This window comes from Sus scrofa, chromosome 11, assembly GCF_054392235.1.
Source record: "Sus scrofa isolate SSC_HxYL_T2T_F1_AM1 chromosome 11, Sscrofa_HxYL_maternal_Yorkshire_Landrace_v2.0, whole genome shotgun sequence".
NCBI lineage: Eukaryota > Metazoa > Chordata > Mammalia > Artiodactyla > Suidae > Sus > Sus scrofa.
The window spans coordinates 58,657,621-58,674,746 of record NC_139393.1 but is presented as its reverse complement, the minus strand read 5'-3'; the positions used below and the strand labels follow the sequence as shown (position 1 = coordinate 58,674,746).

The following is a 17,126-nucleotide window of genomic DNA, read 5'->3' as shown; positions in this document are numbered from 1 at the left end:
ACGCTGCGCCTGTTGTGGCACAGCGTTAACAAATCCGACTAGTAACCATGAGGTCATGAGGTCGATCCCTGGCCTCATTGAGTTAAGGATCCGGTGGCGCCGTGAACTGTGGTGTAGATCACAGACACGGCTCGGATCTGGTGTGGCTGTGGCTGTGTCCAGCAGCTATAACTCTGATTCAACCCCTAGCCTGTGCGGCCCTAAAAAGCAAAAAAATAAAAAAGCCTCCAGGAGCCCCATGGTGAATCTCATTGAATAACTCAAGTATAATCAATATCCACAGCGGAAGGGGAACTCGGCTGCTACATAGAGAGGGGCGTGCAAAAGAGAGAAGAACTGAACAGGGATTTCTGGGGTTAGAGGTAGTCCAGCAAACAAAAAGGACAGGACCAGCGGCTGAGGATGGGGAGAATTTGAAACACAGAGAACAAACAAGATTCTGTATTGTCAGAGTTCGGGCTTTCTGAAAGCGCAGGCGTGTGAAAAGGAACCGCCCTTCGGGGATAGTAGAGATGCCGGGTGCCTGGTGAGGAATGGCAGTAGATGAGCCGGAGGGAGAAGCTGGGACCATGTTGTGTAGGAGTCCTATGACCATCAAGGTTTAGGAGTCACCCAGGCAGTGAGTGGCAGTGGGTGCTGAGGCCAGGGAGCCCTTTGGCAGCAGGTTGGGGATGGACTGATGGTAGCAGGTCTGAAGGTGGCGAGATCAATTGGAATCCTCCTGTGAGAAGCTAAGCAAGGCAGGAGGAGGACCCACAATAAGGAGGTGGCCGTGAGAATGCAGAGAACAGGAGCTCCCATTGTGGCACAGAGGAAACGAATCTGAGTAGGATCCATGAGGACACAGGCTCAAGCCCTGGCCTCGTTCAGTGGGTTAAGGATCCCGAGTTGCCATGAGTTGTGGTATAGGTTGCAGACAAGGCTTGGATCCTGCATTGCTGTGGCTGTGGTGTAGGCTGGCACCTACAGCTCCGATCGGACCCCTAGCCTGGGAACCTCCTTATGCCATGGGTTTGGCCCTAAAAAGAAAAAAGAAAGAAAAAAAAAGGCAGAGGAGGGACCATACAGGACAGAGATTTCTTAGGTATAACTGATGGGGGTATAACTGACGGGCCTCGCTGACCCCTCAGTGTGGGTGGGTGGAGAGCAAGAGGAAGGAACTGAGACTACTCGGATGTCCATCCAGCTTGTGGAGGAGGTGGAGGAGCAATCACGAAAGGCGAGGCAAGATCTTCAGCTGGGGCCACGTGGTGCATCCAGTGTCTGGAGAACAAGCAGATGGAGCTACCCATCGGGTCAGGTCTGGAGTTCAGAAAATGGGTCAAGACTTAGAGGTTAGTATGGACCTCAGTAATAGGATCTAGATGATAGAGGTGTGTCAACTTGGCTTCTTCTCCTCTTAATGTTTTCTTACCCCTGCACAGTGCTATCAGAATCAGGGGCTCCAGAAATGGTTGACCGAGTGGAGCAGTGGTGGTCTTCCTACATCTCAGAAAATTCATAGAACAGAAGAATGCTTTCTTTTGCAATCCGGGGGACCTGGACTCATGAATGGAAGAAATTCTTTTGGAACGGAAGTCATCCCATCTTTTAGAATGAGTATATCCTTAAGTTTTCTTTTTTTTTCTTTCTTTTTTTGGTCTTTTTAGGACTACACATATGGCATATGGAAGTTCCCAGGCTAGGGTAGCCTATAGCCACTAGTCTATACCACAGCCACAGCAACTCAGGATCCGAGCTGTGTCTGCAACCTACGCCACAGCTTAACGGCAACGCTGGATTCTTAACCCACTGAGGGAGGCCAGGGATCGAACCCGTGTCCTCATGGATACCAGTGGGGTTTATTACCACTGAGCCATGACTGGGACTCCCTGGAATGGAGATAAATTCTAAACAAAGCATCCTTGTCTAATGCTATACTACAAGACCATTTCCAGAATCCTTGGAGAAAAAGAGCCATAGTTAAGCTATTTAGTGGATTGAGAAAAATGATAAACTGTAGGTAGACAAAGCGAGTTTCCCAGTGAACTGTGATCTCACAGCAGGGATTCCTCTCTCCAAACACCAAACTATGCAGCTAAAATTTGTGTCATTTACTCTCTGTGTACATGGGCAAGTGCCAAGGAAGATGCAGCGGTTTTCAGCCTCAGTGGGACAGACATACACAGTAAAAGGTGACAGATGGAGAGAAAATGACAAGACAGAGTTCCAGCCTGTCTGTGCCTTTGAGGTGGGAATGTTTTAAGGTTTAAGGTAAAGGGGTAAAGTTAAGAATGGGCTCAAACTTCTATATCCCCCATTCATGCTTAGAAAAGAATGGCTCCCTTATCACTCCAAATACACTGAAAACTTTCCTTTGGCCCATTATTCCAAAACTAAAATCTCTATCTGGGCTCATGAAGTTAGAGTCATGCAGCCAGGAAAGTGTTTTCCAAAGAAAATAGAGAAGGAAAAAGGGTCAAGGATGGAACCAAATAGAACAATAAGACTGGCTCTTAAACTGTTTTAGGTAGTGAGCCATTTGAGAATGTTTATAGCTATGGACCACCTCCCAGGGGGAAAAAAAAATATTAACAAATTTTAGCATGAAATTTAAGGGGATTCACTAACTCCAGGATTCAAGTATCCCAAGTCAAGGACTGGGAGGAAAAGGACACAAATAACCAATTTCCATTTATCCATTTTGCTATTTTAAATCATAGTCTTTCTAAGAACACTAATAATAAGTGAGACCCTTGGAGGTTTTTGTTTTGTTTTTCCTGCCACTGAGAAGCTACTGTGGAAGTTCCTGTTGTGGCTCAGTGGTAACAAACCCGACTAGTATCCATGAGGACTCGGGTTTGATCCCTGGCCTTGCTCAGTGGGTTAACAATCCGGCGTTGCCATGAACTGTGGTGTAGGTTGCAGACGTGGCTCGGATCTGGCGTTGCTGTGGCTGTGGTGTAGACTGACAGCTGTAGCTCTGATTCAACCCCTAGCCTGGGAACTTCCATATGCTGCAGGTGCAGCCCTAGAAAGAAAAAAAGAAAAAAAAAAAAAAAAAGAAGCTACTATAGTGTTTCTGCACATGAAGAGAGAGACACTGAGAATTGAAAAAATGTATGTACAAAACCTTATATGGCAATTACACCTCAATAAAACAAAGTATGTACACACTCCTTACACAAGATTCCATGCATACACAACCCCATAGCATGGAAAACTATACAGCAATAAAACTAATCTATTGATACATGCTATACCATGGATAAATTGTAAACATTATACTATGTCAAAGAAGGCAGACACAAAAGATCACACACTGTATGATTCCATTTATATGTTGCCCCCAAAAGGCAAATTTAGAGGGAAGAAAGCACATCAGTAGTTGCCTAGGGCTGGGAGAAGGAGTAGGTCCTTCCTACAAACAGACGTGAGGGGACTTTTCGAGGCTATAGAAACATTCTAAAACTAGATCGTGGTACAACACAGGGAAATATGTGTGACTGGGTCATTTTGTTGTGCAACAGAACTTGATGAAACACTGTAAATCAACTATAATAATAACAAACAAATGAACAAACAAAGATTGTGACGATGGTTGCACGATTCTACGAAATTACTAAAAGTCATTACACTGAACACTTATGGGTGAAAATTGTCAAATACACCTTGGTAAAGTTATTTTTAAAAAGACATTTCCAGAAGCAAACCAGCACCTCAGGATTTTTCAGTGGAGCATCGCTATTTGGTAGGCATTTTTCCCATGATATTTACATCATAAAATCCTTCTGTAGCCAGTTATGGACAGTCCCTTGGTGCTTTTCTAGAAATCCTATTACTTCAAGCCACTGGACTACATTTGTAATTGTAAAGGAGATTAGTCTAACAATTACCTTCCATTAACTCCTCTAGAAATGGGCAGAGCAACTTCCTGTGGTTGGAGGGAGGGAGTGCCTGCGTGGGGTTGATATGCCTTAAGGATGACTCCGCTGCGCTACCCTCCCTCGGAGAGCTGAAGTGGTTTGGCTTAACATAAATAATTTTTTTGTCCTTGGTAAGAATTTGCTTAAGTGGAACCATCATCATTATGCCATTAGGTTGAATTTTAGGACTTAGGCTTGTTTTGCTGGCTTTGGGTGCATTTATATTTGGCTTTCTTAGGAATTAACCACAAACCATTAGTGAAAACAATACCGACCCTGGAGAATCTTCCAGAAAGTCTGGGCAAAAAACAGTTGAGGGAGTCCTTAGCAACAGACTTTCACCTCAAATTCTCCAAATACATGGACACATATCTCTATTGAAAACGCATTAAAAAGGAAAATGTCTGGAACTCTTTCCATATAGGAATCCTCTGAAATCTCATCGTCTCCCCCCTCCCCAACACGCCCTGCTCCGTGACACAACAGCCCCACCAGACACACTTGGCACAATGCCAAGACTGGATTATTTTTTTTCAAAAGGAAAACAAAATTACATCCTGTTGTCTATGAAGAAAGGGAAGTTATCTGGAAACCTCTTTTAAGGATGCCTGAAATCTACTCTACCACTGCCTCTAAGGTCCCAAGGAGTACAGTCGAGAGGGATGTTGGAAAATATTGGCCCTGGGGAAGGCTGTCTTTGGGAGATTGTGACACAACCCTCCAGGTGAGGCGGAAGGGTCGCATCCTTTCTTTGAAAACTCTTCCCAGATTCATTTGCCCACAGGAGTTCCATATTTCCTCCATATTCCCACCATATCCCTCTGAATATAACAGGAAAATATACAAATTTTCGTGTTTATCATCATGTACTGTGGTCTTTCTCCCTCTCTAGATACAGCTGTAATCTAACACACCGGCCCCTCCACAGCTCCTGGCACACTGCCTTTCAAAGTGTGAATTCTAATGTCTCCAATGAAATTGCAGAAAGGCTGTTAGAGACGTTTCTATAAATAAAATTATGGACTGAAAAGAATTGATTGGAACCATTGCATTGATTAACAACACATTTTCCCTAGAGAAAGAATGCAGTCATTAAGATTTATCATCAGGTTTTAGGAGTTCCCGTCATGGTGCAGTGGAAACGAATCCAACTAGGAACCATGAGGTTTCAGGTTCGATCCCTGGCCTCGCTCAGTGGGTTAAGGATCCAGCTTTGCCATGAGCTGTGGTGTAGGTCGCAGATGCGGCTCAGATCTGGCATTGCTATGGCTGTGGCGTGTGTTGGCAGCAACAGCTCCGATTAAACCCCTAGCCTGGGAACCTCCATGTGCCACTGGTGTAGCCCTAAAAAGGACAAAAGACAAAAAAAAAAAAATTATCAGGTTTTGTAGTTGATATCCACATATTTATTTTTGTAAGCCAGTTGTTTATATGACTGTGTAGCATAGTATATTCATTTAGCACCAAAAAAGACTCATATTATCACTAGAAGTATCTCTAGTTTGGGTCATGTCAAAGAAATGTTCAAGCATGCCTTTGTAAAATTTGTGTAAAATTTCTTCCTGGTCACTATATTATGTCAAGTCTAAATATGGGATTTGCAGTGTGCAGTGTTCTTTTTTTTTTTGTCTTTTTGCCATTTCTTGGGCCGCTCCCTCGGCATATGGAGGTTCCCAGGCTAGGGGTACAATCGGAGCTGTAGCCACCAGCCTACGCCAGAGCCACAGCAACGCAGGATCCGAGCCGCGTCTGCAACCTACACTATAGCTCACGACAACACCGGATGGTTAACCCACTGAGCAAGGGCAGGGATCAAACCCGCAACCTCATGGTTCCTAGTCGGATTCGTTAACCACTGCACCACGACCGGAACTCCTGCAGTGTTCTTAATTCTTTGTATTGTGCTTTTTATCTATAGCTATTGCCACTTATTTCCCAAACCAATCAGCCTGCTAGGGAGCTATCAATATCTGCAGTTACAGGAGCTCCCATTGTGGCTGAGCAGAACAAAATCTGACTAGTATCCATGAGGACACAGGTTTGATCCCTGCCCTTGCTCAGTGAGTGGTTTAACGATCTGACCCACCATTGCAGGACGCTGTGCTGCATGTCACGGACACGACTCGGATCTGGCATTGCTGTAGCTGTGATGTAGGCTGGCAGCTACAGCTCCGATTGGATCCCTAGCCGGGGAACCTCTATATGTTGCGGGTGCAGCCCTTAAAAAAAAAAAAATGCAGTTACATAATAGTTTCTCTTTAAAGATGAAAGGCACCTAATACTACAAATTATTTAGATGTGACAGGACACTTTATAATTGGATGCAGTGTGCTTTGGGGAAATTCTAATAACATGTACTCAGTAAATAATGTGATAAACCAAGCCTGTGAGACCATCTCTCACTCTGGGCAACTCTTAACTCATTGTCACGATCTTAACAGGAACGTTGAACTCCAATGACTGCAGGGTCACCAGGAAGAGACGGAAGGGCAAGAGACACAATTAGTTCCCAATACTTTCAGGAAGCTGGTTTCTATGACACTTAAAGCATATTAAGAAAAGAGACGGTATTGATTCAATAAGTTACCACTCGTTATTTCATCACACAGTGAAATGACAGGAAAGGCAGACTTAAAACAACTGATAGAGATCTGCCCGTGAACACACAGCAGGGGAAATGGCCAAATTCCAGCAAGTGCCATTTGGTGACACTTCACTGAAAAACAGATAAGGAACAAGAGAAATGATTGTGACCTTGCTTTATCCTGGATAGTTGCGAGCCTGTTTACTTCCACTCACCTTAATGACTACATATCAGACGTGCCTCCGTATCTGACCTAAAGCAAACAGAACTTTTGATTATTTATTTCACCACACTTCAGTTTTCCATGAAGACTCCGTTGAGTCTGACACCTAGAAAGATGTGAACGGTCCTTAAGCAGCAGGAGTGCTCAAAGGCCTAGGTAGGAAGATAGCCTGGCTCCTTGTTTAAACACATTTTTCCTAAGTGATCCCCAGTGACAGCAGGAAAGAAAACGATGTCTCTTGGAAACCAATGAGTTGGCTAAAGTTAAACTAGCTTTAAAAAGGGGCCTAAGGGAGAAGAACTCAAAAGAAGGTTTGATAAGCTCACTTAGAGAAACTCAATCGATTCTACTCATCTGTTAGGTGTTGCAGAAGCAAAAAGTGGGGACATCTACATTTGGGAGTCTCTTTAAACCTTCTAAAATAAGATGGTAATCATAGGTCGACTATAATCTGAAGTATTTAATTAAATGTCTTCATTTTTAAATCCATATTTCAAGGAATTTGTAATTTATATTTTTCATGTGAAAGTGATAGGAGCCACTTTTTACCAAATCTTTTTCCCTAAGACTTAGTAAGGAGTGCTTTGACTGGTAAAGATGAACCTAAATTTATTTGAAATTCAGAAGAGATTCAATTAATTAAAATTAGACTTCATTCATGGCCAAATAATTTCCTCATCCCTTGAGTTGACATTGATCAACTCAGCTATGATGCTATAAACTGCTAGGCTTCCGTTGGTTCAATGTGCAGCTACATTAGAATAACCTTATCTCTTGTCTACCTTAAAAATCAGCATTCTTGTATGGGGGACAAGCTCAGGGTCTATTGAGCAGACCTGGAGAAGAACCCAGATTTTTGTCACCTGTTCATGGCATGACCAGGGAACATGGCTTAACTTTTCATAGACTCGGTCATCTCATCAGACCCCTAGAAGGTCACTATAAAAATTAAATGAGATAACATATTTAGTGTGTTAGGCACATATTAGATGCTTAACAAATACCATTTTGCTTTCTTCTTATAATATTGAAAATAATACATTTTAATGTATCTAATGGTTTTTTATGCGTCCAAGATTATACTGATACTATAGGAGGCAGTGGACTTAGAAAGTACCAATCTTCAAGGAGTTTACACTTCATGTAGGTAAGAAATAAGGCAGGGTTTTCCTCTCCCACCCCCCCACTGTGTTCCAGACTCTCCACATCTTCGGTAGGAAAAGGAAGTTTCACGATAGTAATTCATAGAACTGACACTTTGAATGTTAACATTAGCAAGAGAGAGAAACTTTGGATTTATGTCATCTGCTCCATGGAATAGGAAACAAAACCAAAGCCAGCCCTTGCCTAGGCCAGTTAGCATCTAAAACTTGAAATTAGAAGGAGGCTTTCTATTTTCGCATGAAAACCAGCAAGAGTCTAGCACCCTCCAAGAGTACCGGCTTTGAAGGGATCGGAACACAACACTTTTACCCCAAACACTGGGATTCTCATGATGGATCCCACTCACTGCTGACAAAAATGCTACCTAGAGCCACCCAATCGCAGAGAACATCCACAGAAGGAAGGCAGAGGGAGGGAGAAAGAGTATGGTAGATGCCATTCATAGACAGGAGCCAACAGACTGGTTGGCTCCCCTTTGGAGACCTCAGGAATGCTTGAGTGCCAAGGGGTTTTCAGGAAGCCCTTCAGTTCTGCAAGCAGAGGCTGAAACAGGTCACATTTGCAGTAACCATACCAAGTGCTGTCGAGCATCATTTGCTATGATTTACTCACATTAACTCATGTGAACCCCACCACCAACCTGAGCTGGCAGGCACCATTACTATCTCCAACATACACAACAAGGAACTGAAACTCTGAGCCGTGCGTGGTTTGACCAAGGGGAAGTAGCTGGTAAGCTGTAGAGCTGGCCCTTGTAGGGCAGGCAGTAAGGACCCCAGGGTCAAGATTCTTAACCACAGTAAAATTAGTTACGCCTGGGATTGAAAGTTAGGGATCTAGACAATACACCTCCAATTTTGTGAAACTGTATACAGTTTATAAAGCAAAGATGAAGAACACAACCAAATGTTTACAACATTTACTTCTGATGGTGGCTTTATCCCCAAGGTGGCTTTTAGATTTTTTTTTATGTATTTTTTGGGGATATGATTCAACATTCTTTTTGAGAAGAATAAGTGACATCAGAGGTCATTTTAGGAGTTCTTGTGGTGACTCAGTGGGTTAAGAACCCAATGCTGTCTGTGAAGATGCAGGTTCAATTCCTGGCTTCGCTCAGGAGGTTAAGGATCTGGCTTTGCTGCCAGCTCTGGGGTAGGTCACAGATGAGGCTTCGATCTGCCATTGCTGTGGCTATAGTGTAGACCTGCAGCTGCATCTCCAATTAGCTCCCTAACCTGGGTACCTCCATATGCCACATGTGCGGCCATAAAAAGAAAAAAAAAAAGTCACTTCTAAAAGAAATGTTAAGAGTTCCCACCGTGGCACAAGGGGATTGGCAGCTTCTTGGGAACACAGGGATGCCAGTTTGATCCCTGGAGGTACAGTGGGTTAAGGAGCCCACTTAACCCACTGTGGCTTAGGTCTTGACTGTGGCTCAGAGCTGATCCCCAGCTAGGGAACTCCACATGCCACAGGGCAGCCAAAAAAGAAAGACAGAAACTTGATAATAACTACACCAACTTTACCTTACACAGTTCTTTTCTCTGCGGCACTTTATTAATATAATCCTCAAAAATCTTAATTTTATAAATGTCATAATGGAGGAAAGTACAAATTCCATTCCATAGGTCAGGTAAATGGGACAAAGAAAACGACAGACATTATTAATTCAACCATAATGTCCTGATGGATAAACATCTGGAATATGGCCACTAGCATTTGCCAAATACTTATCAGATTTTTAAACTAAGTACCTGCAAAGAAGAAGGTGAACAAGTGAAGTAAATATCTGAAACACCATGAAGAAACTTCATGGAGAAATCAAAATAATACCTATGTTTCCTAAGTGCTAAGCTAATGATTTTGAGAAATTCCCACTTTACTGTGGGTTGAAACCCTAAGTGATGCAATGATTCATGCTTTGACCGGGATGGTCTTGGCTTTCAGTGGACTCTAAATCAGGTTCTTTTTTTCTAATGATTTTTTTTCTATTATAGCTGATTTACAATCCTCTGTCAATTTTCTACTGTACAGCATGATGAGCCAGTCACACATACACATACGTTCTTTTTCTCACATTATCCTCCACCATGCTCCCTCACTAGTGACTAGATATAGTTCCCAGTGCTATACAGCAGGACCTCATTGCTTATCCACTCCAAAGGCAATAGTTTACATCTATTAACCCCAGATTCCCAGTCCCTCCCCCTCGGCAACCACAAGTCTGTTCTCCAAGTCCATGATTTTCTTTTCTGTGGAAAGGTTCATTTGTGCCGTATATTCAATTCTAGATATAAGTGATGTCATATGGCATTTGTCTTTCTCTGTCTGTCTTACTTCACTTAGTATGAGAGTCTCTCATTCCATCCATGTAGCTGGAAAATGGCAAACACAGATTCTTAGAAAGACTTTGATCAGCTTCTTCTATGAAGGCAAACTTCAGGCTATCATAAGGTATAGCACCATACCACCTAACACCTAGAGCAGAGCTGTCCCAAGGAACATTCTGTATCTGCCCTGTCCAGTACAGGATCTACGAGTTACAAGAGGCTATGGAGCACGTGAAAAATGGCTAGTGTAACTGAGAAACTGAACTTTTCAATGTTTCCCATTGTAACTAACTCAAACGAAAATAGCCACGTGTGACTGGGGCTACAGTCGAAGAAGGCAGCACAGATCTATAGCTTTCCCACATATCATCAGTTTTCAGCCTGTTTCTCTTATTCATTTTATGGAAATAAATATTTGTGATATCAATTCTACCATTTTAATAGTTTCTAATAATTGATCACCTCGCTCTTTCCCATTCCTAAGCCACACAAGTCTAGCCCTCAAAACATATACTTGGACAAGCATCTCCAAAAATCATCCCATACAGAAATTAACTTTATTAGAGATTCTGGAGTAAGATTATCAGTTGAAGGAACATATGCTTAGGTTCTGACCTCGAAGGAAAATGATACTTCACCTTAGGCAAGCCTGAACCAGGGTCTCTTCTTTTACAACAGTTTTTTTGGATAGAATTCCCATACCATAATGTTTGCCCCACTAGAGTGCACGGGCCAATGGTTTTGAGTATATTCAGAGTTGTGCAACCACCAACACCATCTAATTTTCGAACATTTTCATCACACCGCAAAAGAATCCCTAAATCCACTGGCAAGCGCTCCCCACCCCCCACTACCTCCAGCTCCAAATAGCTGCTAATCTGTTTTTGGTCTCAGCACTCTTATCAAAGCACCACACTCTTTGAATAACAAAACTGTACTAAGGAATCTTTTTGTTTGTCTGTTTTAAGGGCCACATCTGCGGGATATGGAAGTTCCCAGGCGAAGTGTTGAAATCAGAGCTGCAGCTGCCGGTCTACACCACAACCACAGCAACGCCAATCCGAGCCACACCTGTGATCTATCCCACAGCTTTTGGCAACCCCAGACCCTTAACCCACTGAGCGAGGCCAGAGATTGAACCCATATCCTCACAGATACTAATTGTGTTCTTAACCTGCTGAGCCACAATGGGAACTCCTGTATCAAGTAAACTTCATTTGTCTACTCTCCTCTTTTTCATGTATTTTTAATTTTCTTTACCATTTAATATTTTTCCCTGGTTCCTGTCATGGCTCAGTGGTGAACAAAACCAACCTAGCATCCATGAGGACTTGGGCTCGATCCCTGGCCTTGCTCAGTTGGTTAAGGATCCGGCATTGCCATGAGCTGTGGTATAGGTCACAGACGTGGCTCAGATCTGGCATTGCTGTGGCTATGGTGCAGGCCATTGGCTATAGCTCCAGTTCAACCCCTGGCCTGGGAACCTCCATATGTCATGGGTGTGGCCCTAAAAAAAAAAAAAAAAAAAAAAAAAGACAAATTAATTTCCCTGAATTCCTCCTTGCCTGTCCATACCAGGACTCTTTAATCCATTTATACTCAATTTTTAAAAAATTCTTTTATCTCCATGGCTCAGAGGCAATAGTCCTTTTTCACCAAAATAGGCCAAGTAAGGAAACTGGTTCATGCTTAAATGTCTGGGATTTTAAGAGTCTGGGATTGGTAGGGAGAGGACAGATAGAATGGGAGTGTCTCGACTTTGTTTTAATAAGCCATCTGATTGGTGTTTTTCCCACCCTCCACCCCCAGCTGCATCTGGTACCATTCCAGTTCCTAGCATGTGAAACAATGGCTGGCATGGAGCTTCTCCACCATAAATCACCGCTGAGCAAAGGAAGGAATACAAGTATTTCTTTATGACATGTTTATAGGTCTGCCCCTCCCATTGAGCTACCCAGCTAGAGTATCCCTTCTTTTGCCTCAAAAATAACCTATTAAGTAGCATCCTGGTGCTTGAAAGGCCATATGTAATGTAAAGAGATATTCAACTTGGAGTATGTTTCCTTGATGGCTGAATTCAGTGGATTCTCAGAATTCTTCTCTTGGGTGAAGACCACACCACGAAGAAGGCTTTCAACCCCCGAAAAGAAGGGTTTTTACACGGTTCCCCACAGAACCCACAAACACAAGCACCTTCATTCATAACTCGCCTTCGTTCTTGGGCACCTGTTTTCCCAGTTCACGCCAAGATCAGTCTTCTTCAGTCACGTCTGCAGAAGAGTCCAGGCTCTGTGATAGTCCGACCGTGCAGACAGGCGAGGGGAGGGATGAGGGGTATTGGGGGGCGGGAGGGGGGGGCCCACATCTCCACAGAAACGTGTCTTTCAGGTCAAGGAGGAAAACGGAGAGAAAAAGCCAAACCTGCAGACTCACTGGACTCCGAGGGAGCCAGCAGCTACCTCTGAGCCGGGCAGCTCCGAAAGGCATCCGCAGGAATCCTTGGGGTAATTACCCGTTGGGAAATGTCATGCCGTTGGTTGTGACAGACACGGAGCAGCTGTGCTTTGCGGCGGGCGGGCCAGCTGCAGCCTGCGCTCCTTCCTCCCCGAAACGCTCCCGCGTCGGGCTTGCCAAGCACGGCGGCAATTAATCACCCTGGAGAAGTGGATCTGAAACGGCTGAAACTGCCTGTTGAAGATTCACACTGAATCGATCCTTTTTTTCCCGCCAGACTGAGGGGCTGGGGGGGGGAGCGGGGGTGGGGGGGGAGTGTCTTTCCATTGGGGAAAGCCTCTCAGTCAAAGTGATTGACAAGACGCAGGCTGGTCATTCCAATACTGACTGAAATGGAGAGCCTCTCCTAGCCAGAAATCCTTTTTTTTTTTTTTTTTTTTTTTTTTTTTGCATTTTCTAAGGCCGCACTGGCGGCGTATGGAGGTTTCCAGGCTAGGGGTCTAATCGGAGCTGTAGCCACTGGCCAACACCACAGTCACAACAATGCAGGATCCGAGCCACATCTGCAACCTACACCACAGCTCATGGCAATGCCAGATCCTCAACCCACTGAGCGAGGCCAGGGATCAAACTCGCAACCTCATGGTTCCTAGTCGGATTCCTTCACCACTGAGCCATGATGGGAACTCCCTAGCCAGAAATCCTTATTGGTAAGTGAGAGACAGAGAAAGGTCGCCCCTCTTGGCCTTGATGAATTCCTGGTGTAGAATCAAAGGTGGAAGTTTCCAGCCACCACAGGTGGCCCTGTAGCCTCAACTGCCACCTGAAGAGCAATCTGTCTGGATTCTGCCTATTGGTTGTTGTTTCCACACCAATATCCTTGTCTCCTGAGTGGAGAATCTCAGTCTTTGTCAAGGGACCTGGTCCAACCAGCCTCACCCTCGGGGGAAAGTGGGCCTCCGAGCTGGGCTGGAAGGGCTGCTCTCAGCCCCCTAAGACAGCCACTACCTCTTAAAGTCATGTAGGGGAACTGCTCAGGCCACACACTGCAAAGCCAGCAGCTGCCAGGGAGCTGTGTGGAGCTCACTTACCCCGTATGCAGGAGGTGAAAGGTATGGGGTGACTCCATCCCTGCGTGGCAGTGACAGGCACAGGTATCTCCCAGAGTCTCTCTCATCCCGGGACCCTGAGGGGTGGGTCTGGGATACACCCCAGGGTATCTTTATATCCTTATATAGAGTCATTGTCCTTAAAAACCCCAGCTTTGGGTCTCCAGAGAACTCTCCAAAGACTGTGCAGAAACACTCACGTGTACTTTCAAACCTCCAAATATCTTATTCGACACTCTGTCTGCTCCTTCCTTTAAAAGCCTCATCACTGCCTGATCTACAGGCAAGCTCACATCTTTCTATTTTAAACTATTCATTTATGTAACATTGGCTCCTGCCAAACATGCTGTTGTTTTTTTATTTAAAAAGTTATGTTCACATAAATATCTTCTTAATAACATAAATATTTCTAAATAACACCTAAGGCATATACGGACCACCCTTAAAATACAATGAACCTACAGGTTTTTACATGGGGAAAGAAACCCAACATATATTGGAAGGCCAAAAAAAAAAAGTGAAAACAGCAGGTTTTACATGAGCTCATTTCCTGAAAGTCCTACACAGAAAGAAAATAATTTGGAAGCACATGCATTAAGTTGTTGACAGCAGCTGTTTCTAGGAGGAAAGATTATCGAGAACTTTTACTTCCTACATTTTTCATTCCTGTAACATCTGAAACATTTATAACAGGTCATGGTAGTTGGAACAACAATTAAGATAAATTGAAACTGCCAAGTAAAGCCAATCATTAGTCGTGATTTGGAAACAATCATAGGGTCTCCCCACTCAGAAACTGGCCGCCAAAGTACCAACAGCAGATCCCCTTGGTGCTTCTTAGAAATCCAGAATATTAGGTCCCTTTTTACAGCTATAGTCACAGTCACATTTACCGTCTGTTTTTTGGTTGTTGCTGTTTTGTTTTGTTGTGTTTTTAGAGCCACACCCGAGGCACATGGCGATTTCCAGGCTAGGGGTCGAATCTGAGCTGTAGCTGCCAGCTTACACCACAGCCACAGCAAGTCAGCTCCAAGCTGCATCTGCGACCTATACTACAGCTCATGGCAACGCCAGATCCTTAACCCACTGAGCAAAGCCAGGGATCGAACCTGCGTCCTTATGGACGCTAGTCAGATTTGTTTCCACTGAGCCACGACAGGAACTCCCACAGTCACATTTAAGTGGGAGAAAGTACTGCCTGCTCATATGAACCATTACCTCCCTCACCTGATGCATGTGATTCCTTTTTATATTTAGAACTTAGAAAAATAGCAACAGCCATTTTATTTTATAATATAAACTACAAGATAAACATATTTCGTAAGAACAGATTTTCAATCACTCAGTGGCGATGGGCCAGGCGCCCCCTGAGAGGAAAGAGGCAGTGATCTCTTTACTGAGGTAGAAAGTTAAGACTGAACCTATGTCCTCCAGGAGACACAGTCAGGTAAAGGAGAGAGGAATAAAAAGTCAGATGGGAAAATGAAAAAAAAGTGATAAAGAACCACAGCTAATCCAAACTCTGTTCTGCTATTTGGCTAAATAAAAAATATCCAGGCAGTTCCCATTGTGGCTCAGCAGTAACGAACCCAACTAGGATCCATGGGGATGAGTTTCGATCCCTGCCTCGCTCAGTGAGTTAAGGATCTGGCGTTGCCACAAGCTTTGGGTTAGGTCATGAGGCAGCACAGATCCAACATTATGTGGCTGTGGTGCAGGCCTGCAGCTCTGACTCATCCCCTGGCCTGGGAACTTTCATATGCCACAGGTACAGCCTTTAAAAAAAAAAAAAAAAAAGGCAAAAATAAATAAATTAAAATATCCAATGATGTCTTTGTTGATCTTGTTTTTTTGCCAGTCAGAAGTAGAGGAAGGATATTGATTGGAGTAACAAACTCTGGACTTGATTGTGGCCATCAGGAAGGATAAGTTGGTGATATAAAAATAAAAAGGAATTGAGGGTGGAAAAGTAACCATATCATCTTGAACTTGTCATATTTACAACAAAAGAACAATGGGTACAGCAGATTTTAGACAAGCCCATGAGCTGAGCATCTAAGATGAACACGGTTCCGAGTTCCCATTGTGGTGCAGTGGAAACGAATCCGACTTGGAACCATGAGGTTGAGGGTTCCATCCCTGGCCTCGCTCAGTGGGTTAAGGATCCAGCGTTGCTGTGAGCTGTGGTGTAGGGCACAGACACGGCTCGGATCTGGCGTTGCTAGAGCATTGGCTGGCGGCTACAGCTCCAATTAGACCCTTAGCCTGGGAACCTCCTTATGCCGAGGGTACGTACGGCCCTAAAAAAAGATGAACACAGTTCACGTAGAGGGGCATGTCCCGAACCTAATCACTGGGTCTCTACATCTGCCCAATAGTGGAAACTGGAGGAGAAACATTTGTAAAGAAATGCAAATGGCTCTAAGAAGAGCTCTCTGGTGATTTATGATTTTAAAAGGTCACTTATGAAGATTTATAAAGAATAAATGGAAGTGCAGATGATCTAGGGTTTATGACGAGCCCCCTTCAACCTACTTAGATTTCATCGGGGGCCTATTTGAATGTGGAAATGATATTTACAATTTTACTCCTTGGTCCCGCTCCTAGGAGCTTCGGCTGGTGAGTTGAAGAGGTAAACTCTTTGGGAGAGGTTGATCTGTGCTCCCTTGGGAACTGGAGCCATGTAGACTGCCAATAAGAGAAAATGACACACTATGCTGGTCACTTTCTGAAGGAAGAAAATAAAAGGCTGGATAAAAAAAAAGGTGCTTTGAAGTACCATTACATGCATGACTTGGGTGGACAGCCCTGGAGGCTGGGGCAAAAGAGGATGCAATGACCATTTAAGAATCAGGGGCCGGTCGCGCCTACAAGCCTAGAGTCTGCCACACATCTGGAACATTTCAATAGAGGCCTCGGAGATAAGATTGACAGCTTCGTGTCAGACACAATTAGAGGAACCAGGGTTTCAATCTCTGATATGTAAGATGAAAGTAAAGCAGGACAAAAGCAGAAATAATAGCAACTCTTTAGATAAAAGTGAATAGGTCAGAGATGTTTGTGAAATAAATAAGGGGGATCCACCCAAGTCACCCTCCTTTGAACCCAGCAATGTCTTGACAACCCTCACTGACATTCCAACACTTGATTGAGTCTGAAGAACTATCTCAGCGGAATCAGCCATCCTGGATTCTCGTCCTCATTATTACTTGTCATTTCTAAAGAGCAGGATCAGAGCTTGTTAGTTGATCTTTATAATACTTAAATGAAAACATACAGAGAGTGTGTTTAAAGCATGGTTCTCACACATAGCTCTTTTTTCCCCCACACACAAAAAGAAAGAGCCTCTGATTTAAT

At 43.9% G+C, this 17,126-nt stretch overlaps 1 long non-coding RNA gene across 1 annotated transcript in view; it reads right to left on the bottom strand.

Moving 5' to 3' along the window:
• Nucleotides 1-12,705, bottom strand: part of LOC146398651 (uncharacterized) — a 398,471-nt gene extending 385,766 nt beyond the window's left edge. Inside the window, exon 1 of the long non-coding RNA XR_014819685.1 lies at nt 12,417-12,705. This is a non-coding gene — a long non-coding RNA (uncharacterized LOC146398651). The remainder of the gene's footprint in view (nt 1-12,416) is intronic.
• Between the last annotated feature and the right edge of the window lie 4,421 nt (nt 12,706-17,126).